The sequence below is a fragment of the Ursus arctos genome, unplaced genomic scaffold (genome assembly GCF_023065955.2).
Source record: "Ursus arctos isolate Adak ecotype North America unplaced genomic scaffold, UrsArc2.0 scaffold_27, whole genome shotgun sequence".
Classification (NCBI taxonomy): Eukaryota; Metazoa; Chordata; class Mammalia; order Carnivora; family Ursidae; genus Ursus; species Ursus arctos.
In genome coordinates, this window is record NW_026622952.1 from 18113894 (window position 1) to 18140063 (window position 26170).

Below are 26170 nucleotides of genomic sequence, written 5' to 3' on the forward strand. Positions count from 1 at the left end.
GGTTGTCTTGTTGTGTTACTGAAATGCATCCCCGTGTATTGGTTCTTCGCTGTCTTTGTGTTCAAGGTCACTCAGGCCTCTCTAGAGTTGCTTCTACTGTTGTCTGTGCTCTCTGCATTCTTGCTTATTTTCTGGGCTGCTGTTTTCTGCTTTAGTTTTGTGGATTTTCTTTATGATTTCTGAACCTCAGAAATTTAACACTGCAGCTATTTTTTTTAAAAAACTATCTTTCAGTTATATCTAGGGTTTTGTGTTGAGAAAGGAGACCTCAGTTTGTGCTCATTTGCCATAACAAGAGTGAAAATTGGTATTGCCACTGTTGAAAAATATTTTTGAAAATCCTCCTCTGAAATGGTGTTCAGACCCTGAAATATATTCCTTGGGATTTATCAGTGTACACATTTATCACCCTCTGAATTGGCCACAAGCAATTGTAAGTCAATTCTGCATAAAATAGGTGATTAAATGGAATAAAAACATTATTGGCAAAAAATAAAATTAGTGAGTGGCATGGCCATAAAGTCATGAAACTGATTTTCTTTCTGAAGGCAGAATAAATGCCCAGCAACTTCGTCTTATCTATTTGCTCACTTACTGTGTGGTACGCATTTTTAGGCACTTCCACCATGTTCCCTGATCATTTTGGGGAAATATTACAATTGTACATACAATTCCAAACAAAGAATCTTTCTTTGTACAGAATGTTTACAGACCACTTCTGCATCCCAGAAACACCCGCATACAGGATAGTTATTCGCTGTGATATTATCTCTAGGCAAAATACATGAGAAGCATTTATATTAACCTATTATTAAAAATCTTACTTTCACAAAGGTATAATGAAAAGAAGCTTTCTATAATTAAGAGACATGGGTATTCATGTTACAACTATCTAAAAATTTCAACTGCATTCATATGATAAAAATTATACAAATCTTGTTCTTCGAGTTGTCTCAGCTAAATGTTAAACTGCTACATTACTTTTCCATCAGGGCTAGTTGTAATTGCGTAGCTTTTGTTTCTCTCACATAAGATCTTTACTAGTGAGTCTGATGCAGGGCTAAGACCACAGGGAGTTTCTGCTTCTATTTCGAAACCTCAAGTGTTAAAATGGCATTGGTGGCTCTGGTAGCATGACTATTCTGATATCTGAGTTCTCTGCCCTTTCTCTAGGAAAGAATTTTCCTGTGCTTCCCACCTCATACTCTAGATAACAGAACCCAGATATAGAATGAATGAAAGAAATAACATTAGTGTTTCAATAAGTTGATATTTAAGGAAAACTATTTACGAAGACACAGTCCTCTTAAAGAAGTTTCATAAATAACATTTTCACTCATATTTCAAGTGATACAGTAATAGGATTATGTATATATGTGTAAATATATTATGTGCACATTTAAGATTTTATAAACAAAGTCTGATTAATTAGCTCTGCACTAGTGTTTAGTATATAAACATTTTGCTCCCGTTTTCACTTTGGTTTGCATAGTGGATAAAAAATTGTGCAAGGAAAGCTGTTTAAAATATAACATACATCAGTTGTCTCTTTTTTTTTAATAATTTTCTGCTTGTTTACTTTATTAGTAGAATAGTTCAAACTTGGTAAATAATTCTCATTTGATACAGAGTAACTTTTAAAAAATGATAATCCATGATTTTAACCAACTATCCTCTGCAAGAAATGGAAAGGGAAGAAATCCCTTTATAATCCCAAAATAACAAGTAGAGTTAAAAATGTAGAAATCAGATACATTATTTAGATAAATCATATCTTATATGTACTTTTCTAATTTAAAAAATAACTTTTTAGGCACGTCTGAATAACCACAATAATTCCTTACTTTGCCAGGACAGGTTTAAAATTCAGCCATCTCTAACTTTCAGATAATTCTTAAATACTGTACCTTGAAATTTCCGATTTCCATGCTTTCAATCTGACCACTTAAACTCATGGTTTCAATGTAAGTTTAAAGTTACCAATCTATTTTATAATATTTATGATCATTTGAAGATGACTTTTATCTTGCTTCTTGGTTTAGATTACTTATTACTTGCCATATACAAATTTATTAAAATTATTGTTAGTAAAATGCCAATTGTGTGAAAGGGGTATCTCACTTAAGTTATCTATGGCTACTAAATGATGGCTAACTTTAGGGAACATTTTCAAGGAACTATATGTGACAGAAGGTACTGCTTGAATTCTTTGTTTTTGCCAGGTTTTGTTGGACAGTGCAAAGATTTAGAGGTCTCTTGAGAACAAAGTTAGTCGATTTGCTTGGGTTGAATTGAAAGAGGGCCCCTTTCTCAGCACCAGACTCCAGGTGCCCATCGAGTGAGACAGGCTATGACTGGATGAATGGGATGGCATTCTTCATTCACCATTTGGAGTCAGAGAAGGACAAGGAACATGGAGAGAACCCAATGTTCATGCGGAAAGCCTACCTCCTTGCCTTCCCCCGCTGCAGGGATAACGAGGAGTATGCTCACCTGGTTTTCTTCCCTAAAGTTAAGGGAGTAGGGTTTCAAAAGAATCATTCTTAAAGTTTGGTTGTGCTCCCAAGAGGGATGGGCTCCTTCCCTGCTGGAAATCTGCTTGGCTTCAAGGCTGCTAGTTAGCGCTGGTATTACCAGAGAAGTATAAACAGAAGAGATGGAATAGTGGGATGCCGAATCAAAGCGAGGGAAAACAGACCCCCCCCCCCCGAGTTCTGAGCCTCCGAGGCAGGTGGAAGGTCACTCCTGAGTATGACCACAAGCCCCAGTATGATAACACTGGAGGATGGAATTTTTCATGTGAGCACTACAGGATGACAATGACACCGGACCCTTGAAAGAATAAGGCATGCAGGGCTGTCCAATGAGGGTCAGGCAGAAAATGTAGCTGAGGCTTACAAGGCACCCTCAGTGTCTTGGGGGAAGGTGCTGATCGAGTCCCTGGATGGACAACAGGGCTGCTTGAGTCATCGGCTTTCCCTCAGTGAGCCTAAAAACATGAGTTAAACAAGGGTACAGCAATGTAATCATGGACACTCTCCCCAGGAGAAGTTTCTCTCCACTCCGACACCACACAGGTTGGTGCAGGGAAGAGCATGTGTGAGAATGGGGATGAGGGAAAGGAAAGAAGACAGAAGACCAAGGAGAGAACTTTGCTTTGAATATGAGTTTGAGATTTTTAAATGAAAGAAGCAAAGTCTTTATAGACTACTACAGCTAGAAATACCTTGGAGAATATTCCCTTCTCCTTTTTAATAACTAACCCACAGTATGTGCTCGGTAAATATTGTTGAACCAATGAATCCTTATAATTCACCAAATTCAATATTTTCTGTAAATCTGGCTCATCGGAAGAGTGCAGAATAAGCACTTGAGCCACATTACTTGATTCTCAACCCAGTCCTCTTTTTCCTTAAAGTTACGTAGTTTCTACATTATTTCCACATTATTCTGCATTATGTTATGTATAAACACTGTTTAACTTCATTATTAGAGTCGAATAAAATCACTACTCTGAAGCCCTGAATTGTGTCAACCTTTTAAATGACAGTCTTCGGGCCTTTGTTTTTCAATCATGTGTTCACTTGCAGGATTTAGTTCGAAAAATGCGGGGGCTACATGGCACAGTATATCTCTGAAGAAAGTCTTGGGTTTCATTCAAGGTTTCTCGGACCCTGGCTTGTGTATGACTGATGTCTTCTTAAGAAATGTCATCAGTTACGATGACACTGTGACCATGTAGAACATTTTGGAAGTTTCAAGACTGGAAACATCAGCATTAAGAGTTCCTGAATGTCCATCACAAAGAAACTGTGATCAAATTTAAGGCTTACAGAGTGCAAAATAACTTGTCATTATAGGGGGAGAACAATTTTGGAGTTTCTTGTTAACATTTTTAAAGAAAAATGGTATTATTTTTCACACATATTCCTTAATATTTTTTAAGTAAGATGGGGCTTCTATATTATCTGTTGGTAAGGGGAGCAGGATAAGAAGGCGATGACATGATTTAACTGAACATTCGTATTAGTAAAAATGTTTGGCAAGCCAAACGTGCAGGACCCTAGAGATACTAGCGATGAAAATAAACGGACACTTGTCAAAATATTGCACCTCTCATTTTAGCAGAAAACACATCCACAGACACTCTAAACCACTCCTACTGACACTGACAAGATGCATACAGCAAAGCAAATGGTGTGCTATGTCATGATCATCGCCGCTACCAGCCTAGAACGTCCAGGAGTTCATGATTTGGCAAATTTGAAATTATGGTACGTTGTGCGATCTCCTTAGCACTCCATCTGCTGACAGTATCCCATGCCGAAGCCTGTGTGCCATTCCCCTTCTTGCAGTGGTGACTTGATTGCAACGTTAGCAAATGCTGTGTAGTGGATAACTGCCATAACTCACCAAAGCACCTCAAGCATCCCCTACAAGCGCTCGGGATCTGAACGTGACTGAGACTTGAGATGTCAGCTCTTTCCAATCTCTGGCAGATTCTTAATTACCCCTTATTGATTGTTAATCCCAGCAATCAAAGTCAATTCCCACAAATGTGCCCCACTATGTTTAAGCTCCATCTCAATGATCTATTCTCTCACTCTCAGACGATAGCGTTATTTCTATTTTTCTGTAACTGTGGCAATATTTTTTCTGATAATTTTTTCTTATAATTTTACATATGTTCCCTTCAAATCCTTCCACACTTTTGCTATGCTTTCCTTCTGACCACTTGTCATCCATGTGCTATATATTTCCAATCCTTATTTGCTCTTAGTAATTTGCTTTCTGAGTGACTTTTCGCAGAGCTTTTCTAGTGTATGTTTCTTCTTGCGTGTATATTGCCACCGTCTGCCTGCAGATACAAGTTTGTAGGTTTTTAAAATTTTATTTATTTATTTTAGGGAGAGAGAAAGAGAGAGAGAAAGAGCGTGCGAGCAGTGGGGAGAAGCAGAGGGAGAAAAACAAGAAGACTCCACGTTGAGCACTGAGCACGACTTGGGGCTCCATCCCATGACCCTGAGATCACAACCTCGGCCGAAATCAAGAGTTGGACGCTTAACCGACTGAGCCTCCCAGGCGCCCCAAATGCAAGTATTTATGACTCCACTCTCTTAAAACCGTCTTTCCCTGAAGTTGCCATTCTTTATCTCTTTTCTTCCTTGCCATGCATCTTGAAAAAGGAGTTTACCCTTGCTACCTGCACTTCATTGCCACCTTTCCACTTCTTAGCATTGAAATTGTTAGCACATGTCTTTAATGATTTCCTGTTCACCGTTGGACTCCAATTTCCCCCTCCTTTCTCTGTGGTGACCACCTCCGCCATCCTTTCTGAGCTTCCCTTGTTTCCAGAACATTAAGCTAATTTTCCCCACTTTGTAACTTTTTCTCTTTTGTGCTTGCTCTTCTTACTTTTCCACATTCTATTAGCTTTCCTCAAGCGTGTTTAATTTTTACTGTTACTGTTGTCACCATCGTCATCACCTTCGTCATCACTTCCCCTCCTCTCTGTTCACAATCTACTCACCTCGAGGTCTCCCCTTTCCACACTTGCTCTCTACCGAGTGCTTATTTTGCATTTCCAGCTGTCGATCTGTTTTCCTATTCTGCTGGATTTTTCACCGCTACCTTAAACTTAAGAGACATAAAAATGAACTCATTCTATTTTTCCAAAACCAATTCTCTCTCCTGATGTTGAAATTTGGATTTATGATAGCATCATTCTCTAGTCACTTGGGGGAAAAACTGTCAAAGAAATAGTGCTGTTGTTTGCTGTTGTGCACACTTCCCCGTCATTTCACCAACAAGTAGCCATACGTATGGATTCAGAATCCTTTCATCTTTACCTCTGGATATTTTCTTTCCTGCCTATTCTGTTTGTTGATTAGTTCTTCTAGCTGGAACTTTGCACACTGCTTCCCAGGTTGTCTCTAATATTCACATTTCTTCATAATTTATGTATCCATCCCAATTTTCCACAAGTTACTTCCACATCAATCTTCTGTAAGCACAGATTTAATCACCAAATTCTCCAGTGCAAAATGGCCCCCCATTGCCTAATAAATTAAATTATATTTACCCAATCCAAATTATTAAATTATATATATATGTATCTATCAACCCAGGTGTGATTATAATTTCTCCTTCCAAACTGATGCCCCATTACTTCTTTACTTTTTTTGTATTCTCCACTCACATTACAATATCAACCCTGAATACTCCCATTTGGTTTTCAAAAACAATTATTTTTTATACTATTTCCTCTGCCTAGTACATTTTATTCTCTGTTTTAGTTACTGAAACTTAAAAATCACCCTTCTATGTGAAACCTTTTCTGATTTTTCCTGACTTCTGAAATTAAAAGTAATTGCCTCCTTTGAAAGTCACCTCCTAATTAATATCAAGACATAAAGTAGAGATATACTAACACCTTAACTGGGGGGAGCACCTGATCCAAAAGGATAAATGGAAAAGTCAAAGTCAATTACTGAGTCTCTTAAACATGAGATACTGAATACTAAATAGGGAAGGTAATTCTACTGCCTTGAGAACAAATATGAGAAAATAGTAAACTACACAGTGCAACAGATATGTTCTATCTTCAATGCTACTTAACCATATCATCCTTATTTTCACCCCCACTTTTTCTTTTTTACACGAACAAACTCAATACTTCCAATACCCTATACAGAATAGTGACGCACCATGGCAAGGATTCTCATTGGCTGAGACAGGGATGACTCGGTGGCATCTTCACCGTGGGGAACATACTCGAATCTTAGTGGAAATATCACACATAGATTTTAAAAAGCCCTTCAGAGATCAAAAACCACTGTTTACACACTCAACTTTCCTCTCTGGCCAAGATACCCACAAGTACACTTTTTCTATACTAAATGATAAACTTCTTGAAGGCAGATGGCAGGTATCATTCATTATTGTGTCTCTCAGATCACTTAGTAGAGTGTGTGGTACATAGTTGAGACTAAATAAATCTATTATGCTTGAATGAAAAGGAAATTTGGATTAAAAAATTCTACATGTTTTCCTTAATTACAGAATTGGGGTAATTTTTCCTACTTGAATATAATGTAAGATCTTCTGCATTTATAAGCCTTGAGGACAGAGAGCATAATTTCATGTTTTCTTCTGAGAATTATTAAACAAAATATCTGATTCTACTCTCTTATTAGAATTTGGAGGCCCTGGAAAGTTATCATTTTAATCACTGACAGTGGAATGCAGTTTTATTCCAGACCCCAGAGTCTTCTAATCTTTAAATTACTTTTTTGGTCAATACAATGAGATCTTAAAGAGGGAAGACAAGAAAATATGAAAGAGTATAACTGATTGCTTAGAAATCTTATTAAAGGGAAATTTATGCTTCATACAGAATATTTTAAGAGATAAAACAAAATATTTGACAAAATACCTCGACCAATATTTCATTTTCTTTTCAAAAATAATTTGACGCCCATCAAAACACAAGTATAGGGAAAAATGTGAAAGGCGTTTAGTATGAATGACACTTTTAAAGAGAATATTAATTTAAAAAATCCATGAATTTATAGCAAGCCCAAGATGTAATAAAAAATACCTCTTGACAAACTGAATTTCATCTACTTTGAATCTCAGTTTAGACACATGTTCAAGAGAAATATTAAAAGGGCTTGGGGCACCTCGGTGGCTCTGTCGGTTAAGTGTCTGACTTCGACTCAGGTCATGATCTTGGGGTCCTGAGATTGAGCCCTGCATTGGGCTCTGTGCTCTGCAGGGAGTCTGCTTGAGTTTTTCTGTTTCCCTCTGCCCCTACCCTTCTCTCCACTTGTGCATGCGTGCTCTCTCTTTCTCTCTCAAATAAATAAATAAAATCTTTAAGAAATAAATAAATAAATGGGCTTAATACAAGCTGAGATCATAATCTGTATCAGGTACTTTTCTTCTTTTAAGACATATTTTATATTAATGGGTTCTTAATACTACCAAATGCTTTACACATATTATCTGTAATATCTCAATAACTTTTCAAGGAAAATATTGTTTTCTAAAACTCTTCTTAATTAGTGCCAGACTAGATATGGATATAGGTATGCTTAACTTCAAAGACTTATGTCATCACACAAAGAATATTTTTCAATCATACTGCAATACTTGACATAGAATGTTGTGACAAGTCTCATGTACTTTACGTCCTCTTTTGGGTTCCTCCATGTTTAGATAGAAATCAAGGAAAACAAGACAGGATCTATTGTTCACCAATGAGGAAGCTTACCTGTATAAACAATTATCTTGCTATACCACTACACACCACTTTGATTTGAATAGTTTTAACGAAACTCTTCATGTAGAAGAAATGGTACTCTCTCGTATATACACGCACCACACACAAGTACACACGCACGTTATATGTTTAGCATAGTTGGAATTCCAAGGAGAGGGACAAGTCCCCTGGAAATCAGTATTTCTTAAAAAGACAAAAACACAAACAAAATGTAGGCAAAAATAAAAAATTCCAAGTATAAAACAGAAATAGAATTCTTCCTATAAAAGTGCTCTGAAATTCAGAACATGTAGAAAGCTACCAAGTCCTACCAACAACATGAAGAAAGCCCTTGCTGTTTATTATTGCCTTATACACTGTATCTGGGTGAGCCCATCTGTTATTAACAGATGCTTGGTTGTCAAAGACAGGGATTCTGTTTCATGCTTTATTGTGTAATGATATTATATAAAGCAGTGCTTTATGTCATCATTTCTGGATTGAGAGCTGATAATCACAAACTGGCCCAAGTCAACATGTGACTTTTCTGGAGAGGTCAATAAGAAAAGAATCAATAATGGAGATGTGTTTAGGGTTAGTCAAAAACGGTGAGCGATAGTTTAGGTGTCTACGTCCAGAGAGTCATTCAATAATTCATGTGCCCTAAACAGAAATAGGTTACTCAGTTAAATGATGTCTGTTCATCTGTCTTTGTATGTGTAGCATCATAAAATGGAACAAAAGATTGGGGTCCTTTTGACAGGCCCCTCTGCTCGGTAGAGATCTAAAACTGGAGGATCCACTGTCCTCATGCTTGCGGGGGGATCCACTAACAAGGATGCCTCTTGTAGCCCTGCTCTCCTTAGATTTTAATACTAAATCTGCCACTATGTCCCTGTCTTAGTCCTTTCAGAAGGTACTGCAAATTGGGTGGCTTACAAACAGTGGAAATTTGTTTCTCACAATTCTAGAGGGTGGGATGTCCAAGATTAAAGCACCAGTGGACTTGGTGTCAGTGATGACTATCTTCTCGCTGCAACTTCCGGTGGTAGAAGGAACAAACAATCTCTTTGGGGCCTCCATTATAATGGTACAAATCCCATTCATGAGGGATTCACTTTCATGACCTAATCACCTCCCGAGGTTCCGGTTTCTAATACCATCCCACTGGGGGTTAGATTATCAATGTTTGAATTTGGGGGAAGACAACAACATTTAAAGCACAGCAGTTTCTATATAAATAAGAATCATATAACACTCTATACTACATAGGTCAGATGGAGGTTGTGCATTAAGTCTATAGAATCAACATAGAGAGCTAAATTAAGTGACTAATAATTCTAAATCTACTTTGAGTTTAGAATATTAGGATAATATTAAGTGGATCATAGACAAGTCCACATGTTGGGATGCTTAAATATAGCCTCTCTATTTGAAGGCATTATTTTCCTAAACACAGACCTGGCAGAATATGTTGATAATATCGCATGATCTCCATGTATCTAGTTTTTCAGCAGTTAAGTAAACAAAGACTACCAATAGTTCAAAAATTAAAAAAAAAATTATTGGCTTGATTTAGGACAGTGCTTTCGAAAATGTATTCCTGAGGAATAATGATTGTGTAAGCTGTTAGTAAACATTAGGTGAAAACTGGGCTCTGAGGATTTATATGCTTGAGAAAATATGGGTTAAAAAAAGTTAAAGTGGTCTCTTGCAGGACATCTTAGAACTTTTTAAATGCTAATGAGGGGAGCGCCAGTTCTGAGTAAGATGGGATAAGCACACTTCTATCCTGTGTCTCTTACCCAATGTAACGTCAAAAATAAGGCAGAAAGCATGACGCAGCTAGTGGAGAGCTCTTAAAAGTAACAGATGGATTGGGGAGGAAGACCAGAATCAAAGTACCACCGAAATAGCTGTGAATTTACCGTCTTCCCCTCAGTTGTTTGTACTGGCCTGGATTCAAGGCATCCAGAACCGACAAGGGGACTTCTCTGCATGAACAGTTTCCAGAGAAATCTTTTAGCTTAGATTTGAGGAGCAGGAAAGTGGTCCTCTGGCAGTGACAGGGGGCAGCAAGGACATGCAATCATCTAAAATCTGAAGAGGAAGCGTGCCCTCTATTCAGAGGACCTGTGATCCAAAAGGATGAGAATGAAACTCTGTTTTCCTCTTTCTCTGTCCTTTTCTACTTGGTTCCAGACTTGAGTACCGTAGTTGAGGGAAGTACATAGCAGAGGAAAGTAAATAAAGCCCCAGCTTTTTGGCCAAAGACCTAAAAAGGAGAGTCTACAAGGGAAAAAAGTGCCAAGAAGATCACAGAGCTGAGAAAAGTGATCCAATGGGGTTGTCTATGAATTCCTGTGCTCAGCCCGGAACTACATGTGCATGGATCTAACCTCACACAATCCACGAGACGCTGAGAATTGTAGCAAGCAATAGCCCATCGCTCACTTCTCGGAATGCCAATACATAGGACAGATCCTAAAAACACTCCAAAGGCTTTGAAAACAGAATGACACTGAAATAATAACTCACAAATGACTGATTTGAATATGTGACTGGAACCAAACTGTGTTTACGGTCTGCTAAAGCAAAAATACCAACGTTCACCATAGGATTAAAACAAGACTCAAAATATACTATTCGAAATGTCCAGGAGAGAGTGCAAGCCTAGCTGGCATACAACGCTTACCGGCGTTTTGAGATGAATAGGGAAGGTTTTGGGTTCGTAAAAAGAATAGGTGGGGTTTTTTTGTTTTTGTAAAGACTCAACTCATAAGACAAGTTGTACCAGTTGTTCCTCATTTGTAGGACAGCTGTTTTTAGTTCCTCAAAGAATTGGGTTGTTACCTTTATGATATTAAGGCATTGATCCATCCAGCCAATAACATTATCTTCAATTTGCTTCTTTAAAAAAATATGTATTTATTTATTTTAGAGAGAGAGAGAGAGAAGCAGAAGTGGAAAGAATCTCAAGCTGAGCACAGAGGCAGCCCAACATGGGGCTCAATCTCACGACCCTGAGATCATGACCTGAGCTAAAGCCCAGAGTTGCATGCTTAAATGACTGAGCCACCCACGCGCTCCCAATTTGCTTCTTTATATTGGGGAGATCTTCAACTAAGATAGAAATCAAAAGATTCCTATGTTCTAGCCTTAGAGCTGTTTGTCTTTGGAACGTTTCCTCTACATACACACCGGGTACATAGTTTTATTTAGCATAGGGAAGAAGGCCTAAAAAAAAAAAAAAAAAATGCTATCGGGCCCTGAATATCAGCTTCCAATTTTAGCCAAATTCTTCTGACCATAAAGCTACTTAAAAATTAAAAAAAAAAAAAATCATTTCGGATATCTTATCAAGCTTCAGCTCTGACAAACAGTAAATAATTCTGGCAGGATTGGACAATCCCAAAAGATACCACCCTCCCAAGATGCAGAGCCACTCCCAAGAAAACCAAGAGAAAGGACTCAGACAATTCAACTAAGACCTGGAAATAGTCGCTAGGACCCTAAACCACAGATGGAATGTAACCCACATTTCTGCCTGGCCATATATTTTGGCCCCCAGCCCAACAGTGAGCTGCCTGCATTTGCAAGAACCAACAACCTACATGTCCCAGGCAGGCAGAAAGCCAAGCCAACTTCTTAGGGCACAAAATGAAAAAAACATAAAAGGCAGTATCTGTACCTGGGAGAGAAAAGATTGGCAACCAATGGGCGCCCCAAAATCAAATTCACAAAAGTTTAAATTTAGAAAGGAATTTGGAAAGAAATGTTACCTTCCCTCTTGACCAAGCACTAAAGAGTTTCAAGAGAGCAGACTTTGGTAAGAAGTCTTACCTTCTGCTGTCTACTGACAATTTTCTTAGAATCCCATCTATAGCCTCCACAGCAAGTGGGGTTTAAGGTAGAAAGTATAGCTCTGGTATCTATCAGAATTTGGTAAGGTTTTCCATCAACTTCAATTTTAGTTCCCCTTGTCTAAGGGAATAACTGATAATAGTTTACCAGAGAATCCCTCAGAGTCGCATCGATCCTGGGAAGGGCCCTTCAGGGGCCCTACTTCGAGGCTAGATATGGGGGCTTTTGAGGTGGTGTGGAAGAATTTGACAAAACCTTCAAGGACAATCTTTTCTCCAGCGTCCCTGTTGATTGCTAGGGAGACATTGTTCTCTGGGCCAGTGTTTTGAGGCTAGACCCCTAGAAGGGTACAAAGGGGGAGGCTCAGGTGTTCTGGGTTTCTGGCCTTGGAGCTATTGCAGTTGTAAGGCCACTAACCTGGTGGGCTTTTTTTTTTTTTAAAACAATCCTGTGGTCTCTTCAGAGCATAAAGGCAATTCAGACAGAGGACATACAGACTGAGACTCAGGTAGAGGAGGGTAGAGGGGAGGAGCAGGAGCTACTTCAGTCTTACGGCCTTTTGCTTTAGGGACTTCTTGGGTCTTTAATTTTTCACTAGCTTTCTGCAGCGAACCTCTCAATGAAGCTATTTTGGAATCTTGAAGCCTTTTGGAGGCTTCTGCATGCTAATTAAAATAGGTATCCCATTCTGTTTGTTTGATTTGGGAAACCTTGCTTTCAAAGTGCCCTTCTTAAATGAACAATCTTGCCTAATTGGAATGTTCCCCTTAATGGCCACTGTAATTCTTGTTGTCTTAGTAAGATTTTACCATTTTTGTAGATATATGCAGCTTCCAGGACCACAGTTCTTAGCCATAAAATAAGCAGGTGGGCCAAATGGTCCACACTCAATTCTTTGAAACTTGGAGGATCCCATTTCTTTAGCTCAGCCTTCCACCCCTTGGAAACAAATTAATACCTAAAAGGGATATGCCACTGAGTCAGGGATTGTGTGTTTTTTACAGTGTACCTTGATGTATGGAAGTTTTCTTGAGGTTGGAGGGCAATACGTTGTTAAGTTCACCCATTTCTTGGCAACTTAACCTAGCAAGGGAAATCTTACAGTTACGTACTGAGTGCTCCAACAGCTTTTAAGTGCATAACCTCTGCCCACCAACTTTATGGCTTTGGCTTCGCAGATTCCCATTAGCAAGAAATCTATTAATTCTTTTCATAAGATGTCTTTATACTGGCAGAGGCCTTGGTGGCTTTTAATAATCTGACTTGTGCCTATTTAGGTTTTGATGGTCAAAGCAGTCTTAATTTCTAGTCTTAGTTTATTTTCCCAAGCCCCCTCTCCCTTGGTGGCTTTTAATAATCTGACTTGTGCCTATTTAGGTTTTGATGGTCAAAACAGTCTTAATTTCTAGTCTTAGTTTATTTTCCCAAGCCCCCCCTCCCAAGCCCCCCCTCCCCTCCCCCACTGTGGACTTATGCCAAGGTTTTATGAGTCCTCTAACAGCTGCCAGCCAATGTAGACTCCCAAATATAATTTTACGGGAAGCTTTCTGGGATTCCAGAAAACTTTTTCTTAATTTTTTTCTTTTGGAGAGAGAGAGAATGAGCAGGGTGTGGGAAAGGCAGAGAGAGAGGGAGAGAATCTTAAGCAGACTCCCTGCTGAGCACGGAGCCAGCACTGAACACAGGGTTCAGTCCCACAACCCTGAGATCATGACCTGAGTGGAAACCAAGAGTGGAATGCTTAACCGCCTGAGCCACCAGGCGCCACTAAAACATCAGAAACTTTCTGGAATTTTTAACAAACCTTGGAACCCTTACAGGGCCCCAGAACCTTTTTGATACATACATATACTTTTTTCATAAAGATTGTTCAGTTCAGAGAGCGGCACATGAGGAAACGGAGCTCACTTACCCAGGTCTAAGTAACGAGGAGAGGAAGAGTGAACTCGAAGGGTTCAGTAGGTGTGTCTCATGCTTAGGCTGTTAGCAGTCAGCTTGGAATTCCACTCTTTGTTGCCCAAAACTGTTAAAAAAAATGATTAAAGCAAACAATTTAGATGATACACACAAACTTTAACACTTCACGAAGTCAATAGTCTCCTGTGGAGAATTGCAAAATGAGGCAGAAGGCAGGAAGCTTTTGTAGGATAAAGAATAAAGAGCAAAAAAGACAAAAATAGAACATGTCTGATTTTCTGGGGCCACATAGTCAACCTTGTTGGGGTGAGAAGGCCCAGAGTTGGCTTGGCATTTGGGGACGGCAGACTGGATATAACTACGTTTCTGGTTTTGGAGTGTTTGGAGTGGTTTGGAGTGGTTTGGAGTGGAGTGTTTTGGAGTGGTTTGGAGTGGAGTGTTTACGGGGACATGAGAGTTATCCAAGTTTCAGTTTGCTGATGTGGCGCCCTGGTAGGAGTAGCTCCATCTTGGACCTTGAAAGTTATTTCAACACAATTCAGTTGTCATAATCTCATTTGAAATGTGTGCTGAAGCTGTCAGATAACTTGATCATCTGTTATTCTAGGTGAATAAGGGTTTAAGTGGAATTCAACATTTGCCCAGACATTAGTTTTACTGTCCATAAATAATAGAAAGACAATCTAGAAAAGAGAGGCCATGAGTGAGAAATAAATCTCATGTTGGCTCTATGCCTAGGATTAATGAAGGAAAAGAAGGTTGGCCAAAATGAACAATAATTCAAAGGGGGTACTTGTATATCCTTTAATTGATTTTATGCATAGGGTTCATAATCCTGAGATATCAGAACTTGTGACCAAAATTGGGATTTGTCAAGCCCAAAGCAGAGATGTCACCTCAGGCACTCTGCACATCAGAAGCTCAGGTAGAGAATAAATTACAAGCACACACATACACACAAAGTAATATCTTAACGTTGATGCTGGCCCCGTCTAGTGGCAGCCAACTTCCTGTCTTTACTAGCACATTGGCCCAAGTGTCACAATTCAAGACTGATTGCACTTTCCTTTTACAGTAGGAGTCATGGTAGAAAAAAAAGGCATTTGGATAACTACACAATTCTTCTTGAGACTCTCAAATAATTAGTTACTTTTTTTTAAAAGATTTTGTTCATGTAAAATAGAGAGTGAGAGAGCACAAGCAGGGGGAGTGGCAGAGGGAGAGGGAGAAGTAGGCTCCCCACTGAGCAGGGAACCCAACACAGGGCTCGACCCCAGGACCCTGGGATCATGATCTAAGCTGAAGGCAGACGCTTAACCGAATGAGCCATCCAGGTGCCCCTAATTAGTTACATCTACACAAAAAGAAAAAATTAAAACAAGCTCTGGCAGCTCATTGTATTTACCAACTCAATTAATTTACTTAGCTTTCAGTTTATAAAAGTATCACTCCTTCCTGACATCTCTAATAATTTCCTAATACTTACATATATTAGGGAAATATAAAAAAACCAAGAGATATGTTTGTAAGAGCAGGATTGCAGTCAGGCTCCGTAACAATAATTCTGCGAAAGATATTCTAAACTTATTTTTACTAGAAGAGAAAATAAAATAACATTGCTTTTACTCATTTCCTTTAGTTTATGGAAAAAGCATACAAATGTTTTCTTATATTTATTATATACAGTATTTTGTGTTTCCTTCTTTTATAGTTCTCCAGAGGCTCTTCGTCCTACCTACACAACATTGTATAAAAGCAGACATCCAGAGGAGTCAGGCTTCATCACTGGTACATGTGCTTGGTAGCCGTACCTCATCCTTTCTCAACTGCAGGTCCCTTACCTATAAAGTGGGAATGATCCCTGTCCTTCCTGCATCACCAAGTTATTGTGACGATACAATGAAATCATAGCATTTGGTAAATGGAGAGACTCTAAAAATATTGATTCATATCCTCATCATGATTGTTATGTCTTTGATATTCTCCATCAATCCATGCCTATCAAAACCCCACCTTAATTAAAATGGCTTTGTCACGGTTTATTTCCATGTAAACTTTACATCTACACACACTCCCCTTGATCTTGGTATTTGAGTTGCTTCTTTAAGGGTTCATGCTAATAGAATAATGTGTGTATGTGAGTATAAAAGATATCAAAGCCCTACTACAGGGCTTTGTACATCGCTTGAATTCAGTAACTCTTCATCGACAGGAACCCATAAACCGCGGTGCAGGGGTGGGTAGGTGGATGTCTGTTCCCCGCTCAAAGCCTTTGTTGGTTTTTCAATGCCCAGCATGGGGTTAGAAGAGAAGGCTCTAGAGCAAGACCACCTGGGTCATATCTCAACTTGCTCATTTTTTAGCTAGGTAATACTGGACAAGTCACCTAAAATTTTCTGCACGCTGCTTGTTTAGCTGGTAAAATAAGAAGGATGTCAGCATCTACTTCATGGGATTATTGTGAAGTTAAAAGCATGTGAAGTACTTAAAACACTCGTGGGCACATAGTAAGTGCTTAAAAAGCATTTGTTGCTGTTATGTGGACATGGATGGAAATCTATAGTAAGATTTTGCATGATATGGTCACTACTTATCTCATCTTGATTATATTACAACCTCTGCTCCCTCAAACCCTTCTACACACATACTGTTTTACTCCAACCATACCTGCTTTCAATCAGTTCTTGGTTCATGGAATTTGGACTACTTTATCCTGCCTTAAGGCATTTAGACTTGCTATCTCAGCTACTTAGAATAGTCTTTGCACTTCTTAATTCCTACTTGTCTTTCTGAGCTCATGTAAAATATCACCTCCCTGGAGATGTCTTCCTTAATCTACAAGATTGGGTCAAATCCCCCCATTAATCATGAACATAACTTCCTGTATTTCTTCGCTGTGAGCACTTATCACAATCATTATGAGATAATTACTTTTGGAAATTCAGTTTTTGACTGTCCTGCGAAAATTCTGTCTTAATTCTTCATTCTTAGAACTTAGCATGGTGTTCAATAAGTATTTGTGGAAAACACAGATACAAGTCATCAACCACTTGGTAATCTCAAATGCTCAACTTTCATTGGTAAAAAGGGACACATAGCAAAATGCCAAAGAACCACAGTTCACGGTGTATTTAAATTATAAATACCAGATGAGATAGTACACAAAAAACTACCTTGTATTTAGTTAATACTACACAAATTTAAACAATCATTATGATTATCCAGCATCATTCAATTTCCTTCAGATCACCACCAACTAAAATAGCTCAGCATCTGTCAAATTTCCTATATAATACACATTCCCCCCAGAAATCATGGAGACTGGGGAAGGGCTATCACAAAGCTGTCCATAAACAAGTATAATTTTAGAAAATGAGCAGGTTGTTCAGAATATTTCTACAGTGCATTTTGGAGGGAAGCATATTGGATAGTTATTAAATAACATGCCTCTAGTCTAAATTAGACTTGAATAAACTGATCAACCTCCCATTCAAGACAGAGCTTTAAACAGGTTTTCATTAACATCTGGTATTTCCCAGCTCACTTTTCTCATTATTAAAGCCAATAAATGGCTCAGGTTGAAATTATTCTCAGAGGGTCTTTAGAAGAGAATTGACCAGAGCTGTTTATTACTTTGCTTTCCAAATGTTGCCCAAAATATCCTTCGGTAATCAATGCATGACTAGCATTCTAGAACCTATTAAGGACAAAGAATTTGGAATCTGCTATGCTCTAGGCTTCACTCCTAGTGGAAACTCTGTTAATTAATTTGCTAAGAAACCTTTTATATAAGGGACCTATTTAAAATATTCATTCCTCCTTGAAATTCAGTTCAAGTAAAAAGTTTACCCTTTCAGAGAAACGTGTCTATTTTCTCTGATTCATCGTGAGTTCTGTATAAATCAAAATATTTCCATTTGTTCTTTTTCTCTGGATACAATCTTGACTAACTGTAGTAACTAACTTGCTCTAATTTTCCATGAACACCTATATACTTATCACTCACTGAGATTTTTGTTCTATGCTCAATGTAATTTAATTGTCCTGTGTAATATACTCTCAAATTTTGTAAGGGGGCTCAAAATTAAGCAGAACCATTTAAATTCTAATTTAGAAGCAAGGAAATGAAAAATCTGACATTAATTATGTACAATGCCCTTTGTACATCGGTGGTAAGTCTAAGTTCAGACCTATCCCAAGGTTGCTTACTGCTTACAAAGCTTTAAGCTAGATACTTAAGCTAGGTTACTTATTTTCTTTTTCCCTCATGTAATAGTCATTTAGATAAACAAGTATGTTGTGATTTATTTCTGAAGCATCAAGAAAGGGACACCATGGTAATTCATTAGATCTTAACCCCAGTATGATTCTCTCCTTTTCCTCTTTTACATTCACTTGTCCTCAAGGACATGGCTCCATTTCCAAGCTGTGTGATATGCAATCAACCAACCACATAGCAGGTGACACTGCAGAGTCAGGTAGATGCTTTCTGGAGGTGGAGCCAGGATCTTTCTCCTTCTCATTTCTTACTAATTAAAGGAAAACAGCACAGGAACCTGGCAGAACAGAAAGACAATGCAATTTGGGGTCACCGGTAAGTTTAGATTCTAGTGGGGAGGGGGCGCGCCTGGGTAGCGCAGTCCTTAGGCGTCTGCCTTCGGCTCAGGGCGTGATCCTGGCATTCCGGGATCCAGTCCCACATCGGGCTCCTCCGCTGGGAGCCTGCTTCATCCTCTCCCACTCCCCCTGCTTGTGTTCCCTCTCTCGCTGGCTGTGTCTCTCTCTGTCAAATAAATAAATAATCTTAAAAAAAAAAAGATTCTAATTATTCCACTAACTACCATGAAGTTGGCCAAGTTACTTGACTTCCCTGTGTCTCAGTAACTTTTCATGTTCAATCTTTGTGATGCTTTATAAGCATTACATGAAATCCTGTGTATGAATAGCCAGTTGGAGAGTAGGTGATTTCAAGGATTTGTTATTGCTGTTAGTGCTATTGGTATTAATAAGAGCATTGGTGACTTCTGCATGCCCTTTTAACTCGCTTCTTAGTGAGGTAAAACGGATAAGTGGGTTATTTTGTGACTCCAGCATGGAACTAGCTAAAATAAAATCTTAATTCGAACAAATCAATAACCCAACCAGTGAGAACCCTAATATCTTTTCACTTATATGCACTAAATTGGAGGAGTTAAAAAAAATTACTGTGTAATCAATCCATTAAGGGCTGGCTGAGGAGGAAAATGTGTGCAAGCTCCTTTCACCAGTGATACCGTTCCTCTTAGGCTTCTGCCAGGCCTCTGTCCCTGAGAGGGTTAGAGTCTTCCCCACAGCCTTCTCTCCTACCTTGCCCTCCTCCTGAGGCCTGCTCCCAGGATCTTCCCTTAGGATCCATTCTCTCTACACAAGGCTCTGTCAGGCGACAGACTCGGTTTTAGTGTGGTATTAATGGCCGACAAAGACTTCCTATAGGAAACCTTCTGGTTGACATTTGCATTTGAATAGAAATTTTAGCAGATGAAGTGAGCAGCCTTTTGGAATATGGGTCCTTTTTGGTTTCACTGTGGCAACATTTACCAAAGGATTTTTAAAATCGAATACTAATTATAAGAGATATTGATGTCACAAGGGAAAAAATGATCAAATACACTGCAGAGACTTGGTTAAACAAACTTAAGCAGATACATTTACTGTAATACTGCTCAGAGCTCTTAATCCACAACGTGCATTGCGTTAAGGAGACACAGGGTTATGCAAAGTCATTAATTCAACAACAGTTCCATGTACCAGGCACTGTTCAGTAGGTATGATGATAACAGTGTTGAATAAGACAGATAAGCTCCTTGCTTTCATGAATCTGATCATCCAATGTTAAGGCTGTGGTGGGGGGAGTGGGTCAGAAAAGAAATACACAAACACTTAGCAAGATACTTTGAAAAAATGTTAACCTCTAAGGAGAAAATAAAGCACAGTGGTATGGTACAGATTAACTGGTGAAGAAAGAATGCTTTAGGTAGACTGATCTAAAAACTGACTGAAGAGGGAAAGAGCCCTACAAAGTTCTGAGATGGGAGAATTTCAGAAAACAAAAAAGAGGAAGTGGGAAGAGCCAAGGTAGGAATGACCTGGGCATGTTCACTATATAAACATTCACTTTGAAATCTCTTTTCCTGAATTTCACAAATGAATAGGGTTCCACAGAACATATTTTGAGAAAAAGTGCTCTATAGTTTCGGTATCCCCATACTGTTGAGGAGAAGTCCCTCTGCCTCCTGCCATCACTTGTGAGGTGGGCTAAAATACATATGTCAGACATATGTTATAACATTTTTTAAAAGAGCCAAATGGAACATAGAGATACTCAACATTTGTCAATTTCTTTTCACTCTTTCACTTTGAAAATTGTCTAAGAAAAGAAGATTTTAATATTTAGTGTATATTTGCACTGTTGACTAGTCTCTAATATTAAGAATTATGGCTAATTTGTTCACACTATAATCATCTAATCTCATTAATAAAATCTGATTTCATTCTAGCAAAGCAGGGAAAGAAATGTAAGTGTAAAGGTTATAAAATGCATATGCATGATAACAAAAGATTAATTATTTTTTCCCCACCAAATGGCAGAAATGTACCATTGGGTTCAAATAAAATCCTAAAGTAACTAAATGCTTTGTCTTGGTTTCCTTTTTTTCCTGAAAAGTATTTATTTATTCCTAAAAATGAATTTTAATCATAAAGACATGCATCAGTAAATATAGAGGGCATTCTAAATATAATATAATATAATGAAGATCATTTGTTCTATTAATTCCATAGAGAGAAATATAATACCAGGTTTTTTAATTTAAATTGAGTCTCTTGTTTAAAAAAAGTGAAAAGAATCTTTCAATTTGCTCAAGAGGAAAATGTTGGTGAACTTTTTCAGTGGCTCATTTCCCACAATTACAGAGAAAAAAAAAAGTTAGAAATGGAGTCGATTTTAAGGTGAACAGAAAATTATCTGTCAAAACAAATACTTTTATATGACTTAGAAATGACCTGTTTAAAGGCCTTATAAGGATTTCTAAAAGATTTTAATCTTAAACATATAGTATTAATAAGTTTCACACCTTTTACTTCCATTATTATAGGCAACTTAGAGGTAAAATACGATTATGCTTAAGTAATTTGTTTTCGTCCCCGCTGCCACAGAATTCACGTGGGGATTTTTGATAGTCAAATTAGTCAAATACAGGATAAATGAGTGAAATGAAAATTGAAGGGCCAGTGGAATAAAGCAAAATCAAAACAGCTAAGGCTTTTAAAAAATAAAATAATGCACGTTCATCATTCAGAAACAAAACAGTACGGAGGATAGAAGGGGAAGATCTCCGGTCCCCAGTTATAGTCCTACTTTGCAGTGGGAGTCATTTTTAAAAGCATATTTTGAATAGTTCGAAGTATTTGACATACAAGCAAGTATATCAAACATTTTTGACGCGAATGGGTATACTATTAAACGTAATGTTCTTTGCCTATTTTTAAACTTCTCAATATATTTTGGAAAATGTTTTTATCAGACACAGAGCCTAGCTGCTCTTATTAATGATACCTGGATTTCTAATTAATAGATTTGCCACACTTTGTTTAGCTAGTCTCCAACTATAGTGAACATTTATTTCTATTCTTTTGCTTTCACAAACAATGCTATTCTGAAATTATATCTACAAGCCCTGCCATGCTGTCTGCTGACTGCTTTTGGTTCCTAACACCTGACCTGCTCCATGTAGAACCGGGTCCTACGGCCTGTAACAGAAGCGGCTAGAATACGCCCCCTATAAAAACAGCTGTGACTGAGTGTCAGAAAGTCAGAGGCAGGAGAGGAAGGAGGATGTTGGTTTTGCCACACGCTCCACAGCGTTTACCTATTTCTGTAAAGCTGTTACACTTGGACAATATCTACTGTTTTCACACTTTCTTCACTTGCAAGTTCATTGACATAATTTGAAAGTAATTTCACACTATCAGAATATCGAAGATACATCCTAAAGGACATTGGATAAGCATATTTTTTATTTTTCTACTCTCTTTGTCCATCACTCACACACACACACACACACACACACACACACACACACACACACACACGAACCACTGATACTGATGTCACTTTTTGGGTGCACCTCAGTATAGGAGCTAATCCATCATGATAGCAATTCCCAGTGGAAGTGTCTTTCTTCAGACTTTTCAACACCACTTTTTGCGACATCATGCCCGGACCCACATCTTCCAGTTCTACCTCTAGAGATGCCAGTTGTCTAACTTGCTCCATTCAATGATGGATTATGTTAGTGGGCACTAGAACTTCAGAATGGCATGGCTCCCAAGCACTATCTGTGTGACGCATGCCATTCAACGTCTATATGTATTATGCAGCTACTATATAGGAACTAAGTGCGTAAGATAGAGCTCCCTACCCTGGAGAGGCTCATGGTATAATAACAAGTGGGTGAAGGAGGGGATGGAATAAAAGAAGTTCAGAGTTCACTGAAATAAAGAAAAAGGAAGGGGAAAGCCACTTACGGATTGCCAGCGAAATGTAATAGGGATTCACAGAAGACAGCATTACTTCTGGGACTAACGTTAGAAACAAGGATTGATGAAGAATCTTGTACTTTATCTAGGTCTTGAAGGATCCTTAATTTTTTTTTTTCCCCAAGAACGACATTAGAGGGAGGCAATTACAAATGGAGGAATGTCACAAGTCAAAGACAGGTATTAGGAAGCTCAGTGACTGCGGAGCATTGACTAGCTCAGTTTTGTGGGAGTATAGGATGAAGAGTGGTGGGCGAGTGTGTAGTAAGGAATTTGGAGTCAAAAGAGAGGTCTGGCCTTTATCCTGGCTCCTGGGAGGTAACGTCCAAACTCTTGGAGGGGGTGTCTTTGTTCTTCATCTGCTTCCATAGGTTGCTTCTGACAGTTGATGCTAAAAAGTGACCCATGGTGGGCCCTTGATAGCTTATGCTAACAAAATGACTTAGGATGTGGGCTTGCCACATCAGAAAGACCTCCTACAGTATGTGATTAGAGGGTTGGGACTTGGGGCCACATAAGATTAGCCTGATCTTCAGAGAGGGAAAGGGGGCTGGAGATCAAGTTCAACCACATGGGCAATTCAGTCTATTCTGCTTACATAATGATGCCTAAATAAAAAGCCCTAGACACTGAATCTCCAGGGAGCCTCCTGGCTTGCCAGTTCTCTGTGTGTATTGTCACACGTCAATGCCACAAGGTTAACTCACGCCGAGGATGCCTGAAGCTTTGCATTTGGAACTTCTGCCCTCTATGTCTTTTCTCTTAACTGGTTCTAATATGCATCCTTGGCAGAGTGAAAAACAGAAGGAAGAGTTGCCATCACACTGCAGATGGCCTTGATTGGGGCTGCGAATAAATAATAAATATAGACAACAAAAATACTGAAAGTTTTGAGCAGAGCTGTGGCACGTTAAGATGCTGTGTGTGTGTGTGTGTGTGTGTGTGTGTGTGTAATCTTGAACTGATGGGGAAAATGGACTTGAAGGCAGAGGTGTGTAAAGATAAGAATAGTTGGGAGATCGTATTAGTTTTCTTTTGCTGCCACGATGTATTACTACAAAGCTAGCAGACTGAAGCAACATAAATTCATAACCTCATAATTCCGCAGGTCAGAAGTTCTGTAGGTGCAGCTCGATGTTTGGCTCTAGGTTTCACTGGTCAAGAGCATAGTGTCCTCAGGGCTGCGGTATTTTCTGGAGGCTCTGGGGTAAAATCTCCTCTTAGGTTCCGTCAGGTTGTTGGAAGAATTCTAGTCCTTGCAGTTGTAAGACGGAGGTCCTTGGGTCCTTGCTGGCTGTTGGTCAGAGTGTCAGTCTGATGTTCTGGAGGTCACCTGCATCTCTGGCTTTATCTTCAAAAGGAGGTCAAGTCCCTTTCATGCTTTGAATCTCTCCTGCTTCTTACCCGTCAGCTCTCTTTAACAGACTCTTTTGCCTTCCTCTCTCATTGTTGAGGGCACGTGTGATTATGTTGGGCCCTCTTTTGGATAATCGAGATAACCCCTCTTTTAAGGGTATCATATTAGCCACCTTAATTCCATCTGCGAAGTCTATTTTGCCACAATGTGTAAAGGTTGTAGCACCAGGGGATGAAGATTGTGGGTCCCAAATCCTGCCTAGAACAGAGATGAGATGAGGACCTAAATAAGTGGTGGCCATGGAAATGTAAGGGGTAAATAGCAGAAGAGGGATTGTAGAAGTAGACAACTGGGAATCGTAACCTGATTGGTTATAAAGAACAAGTAGAGGGGAAGCTCAGAAGTGATGCTTAGGATTCAACACTGGATGATTGGAAAATAGTGATGGTGATAATGTGGGTTTGATGCTGGCTGGTTATGGTGAAGTTGGATCAGTTGTACCTTAGAGTCTGAGATGCTCACAGGCTATCCAGTTGGAAATGCCACTAGGGAATGGATAAGAAAGGACTGTGTCTTCGGAAAGGATAAAGTTATTCAGGATTTATTTATGTAAAGATTATAATTTAAATTATGGAAATGGATAATGAAGAGAAAAGAGAAACATATGGAGCTAGGACAGAACCTTGGTGGAATGTGTACAATTGTGGGACTGAAGGAAAAAATGTTTGCTACTCCTGCATCTCTTTGACATTATTGAACAGCTCCCTAAATGTTTGTCTTGCCTATAATCTTATTCCAAGCTTCAGATATCAGTTATAATGATGTTTTGGAAAATACAAGTTAGAATATGTCACATTCTGGCTTAAAACTCACAATGTTTTCCATGACACTCAGACAAAAAGCACCCTTCTTACTATAGCCTATGAAGGCCAGCATGACGTACTCTGAACTCATCGTTGCTCCTCTTCCTCCCCTGATAACCTGGTCACAGTGTCTCTGGTTGACTCTTCCAACACACAATAAATTCATCCACTTTGGAGCCCTTGTGCCATTTCTTCCCCTGCCCGTAATGCTCAGCACTCAGATCTTCACGTGACTGGCCCTTCTCACAATTCACATCTGAGCTTATATATCACTGCATGACAGAGGCCCCAGTCTAAAACAGTCATCCATTGCCTTTTGTCATATCACCCTACTTCTCTGAGATTTATTTCTAGTAATGTCTTTTACCTTCAAAGTTTAACTTGCCCTATGTCAATATTACTATATCACATTTCCTTTGATTAGTATCTGCATAACTGATCTTGTTTCCATTCCATTATAATCTTAATCTTACCTTCTAAATAATTTTTTTCTTAAAAGCAGAAATTCTCTTCCAATCAGATAATCTCTGGCTTTTAAATGATGAGAATAACTAAATTACATTTGTGATTATTGATGTATTCATATTCATTTCTCCCAACTTATAGTCAATTGTCTATAATTTTGTCTATAATCTTTGTTTTATTCTGTCTCCTTCCTTCTGTTCTGTTGAGTTGTTATTTTTTTCTATATTTCCATTTCCTCTTATTAATTTTGAAGTTATAAATTGAGTTTTAGTTCCTATAGTAATTTCTATCAATTAAAAAAACATCCAGTTACATAAATCATTATAACAAGCCTACAATTAATTAGTGTTTCTATCTCAACATAACATAACAAGAACTTCAGGATGCCTTAATCCACTGCTTAAAATTCCCTTATATACTGTTTTCTAGAGAGTTACTTTTATCAAAACACTGTTATTAGTTTTACTATTAACTACTAATTAAGTTTTCTAACATTTTTATCAGTGTCTTCACTTATTGATATTGTTTTTGTCTCATTATCCTTCTGGGCTTACATTATTAAAAAATACATTTGAAGAAGTATCTGTGGGCTCTAAACTCTCTTACCTAGTTTTTGTGTGTTTGAAACGTCTTTGTTTTGCCTTTGCTCTAAGACGATTATTTAGATGAGTGTAACATCGTGTTCTTTTCCCTTAGTACTTTGAAGATAGTGTTTTATTATTTTTTAGTTTTTATTATTTCAGTTGAGAAGTCAGCTTTAGGCTAATTTACAATCCTTTGTAGGTAATCTGCCTTTTCCCTCTGGTAAATGTTAAGAATTAAAAAAAAAAAAAAAATCTTTGATGAGCTGCAGTTTTATAATGC

At 38.4% G+C, this 26170-nt stretch overlaps 1 long non-coding RNA gene across 1 annotated transcript in view; it reads right to left on the minus strand.

Annotated features, from left to right (window-relative positions):
* LOC130541912 (uncharacterized) overlaps positions 1 to 26170 on the minus strand; it is a 110763-nt gene that overhangs the window by 72479 nt on the left and 12114 nt on the right. Inside the window, exon 2 of the long non-coding RNA XR_008956005.1 lies at positions 14040 to 14150. This is a non-coding gene — a long non-coding RNA (uncharacterized LOC130541912). The remainder of the gene's footprint in view (positions 1 to 14039; positions 14151 to 26170) is intronic.